This window comes from Stegodyphus dumicola, chromosome 1, assembly GCF_044657685.1.
Source record: "Stegodyphus dumicola isolate Sdum_Otavi_A_Nest chromosome 1, ASM4465768v1".
NCBI classification, from domain to species: Eukaryota; Metazoa; Arthropoda; class Arachnida; order Araneae; family Eresidae; genus Stegodyphus; species Stegodyphus dumicola.
In genome coordinates this window covers 131,952,625-131,953,614 of record NC_140768.1, presented here as the reverse complement: position 1 = coordinate 131,953,614, position 990 = coordinate 131,952,625, and the positions used below count along the sequence as shown (strand labels likewise).

Genomic DNA, 990 nt, shown 5'->3' with positions numbered 1-990 from the left:
TGCCCATATTCAGTGGAGGATTTCGTTATTCAAAATTTGATGGTTCTAGGTACCGTTGTTTTATCACAATGCGAGAACATACATTTATGTAGATTCTTAAAAGTGAAACGGAAATTTAAAGTTTTCGACGCAAAATACCAAAACGAAATTAGCTGCCATTCTGGGCCTAAAGAAAACGCTATGAAATACCTGCACTAGAGATTCTTTGCCTGCACAATTAGCTTGCCTGCACAGTCGAACCAATTAGCATTTTAATGCGCAAGAAACTTGTGCGGAAAGGGTTACGAGAATATGCAAATAGAAAAGGCGAAACAAAAGGTTACAAGAAATGTCAATAAATCTCTAATTTGGCAGAGCACCCATTTCTGTATTCAAAACACTCAAGCCACTTTTTCATTAAAACAATAACAGTAAAAGGCTAACTATCTTCTTATTTGAAACATAAATCTCCTCTGAATGGCATCTAAAATAGTGTTAATATATAATGCAACAAACACCTTTTATTTTAACAACTAAAAGCCCCAAAAGGTATTAAAACAAAAAACAAATGAAAACTTCCTGGCACTGGGCATGCCTTGTGTGCGATTTAGAACCTAAAAGTGGGTCCGTTTTGCGTTTCAGTGTTCGAAACTGGTGTGGAATTTGTTAAAAAGGGCACTGTAACTGTTCCGTCGATAGCTCAGTTGGCAGAGCGGTGGACGGTAGGTAGTTGTAACAGATATCCATAGGTCGCTGGTTCGACTCCGGCTCGACGGATCCTCTCTTTTTGTCCAGTGCAGCATAAATAGATTCCTTATAAAGTAATTATTCTCTGTTCTTTAATTTCTGTTTGAAATCATTACGGGATCAATCCAGTTAAACTGCAAAATATAAGTTAGGAATATAAGAGAACTATTTATTTTTTTCCCTTTCAAAGTTATCAATAAAGTATAAAATTAACTATAAGAATTAACCCTTTGCACTCGAGGCCTTTTTCGCCTTGGCCGAATC

At 36.5% G+C, this 990-nt stretch overlaps 1 non-coding gene across 1 annotated transcript; it reads left to right on the top strand.

Annotated features, from left to right (window-relative positions):
• Nucleotides 1-668: 668 nt before the first annotated feature.
• TRNAY-GUA (transfer RNA tyrosine (anticodon GUA)) lies at nucleotides 669-756 on the top strand. The gene is given in 2 exon segments: nucleotides 669-705; nucleotides 721-756. It is a non-coding gene; the product is annotated as a tRNA-Tyr (tRNA).
• Nucleotides 757-990: the final 234 nt, after the last annotated feature.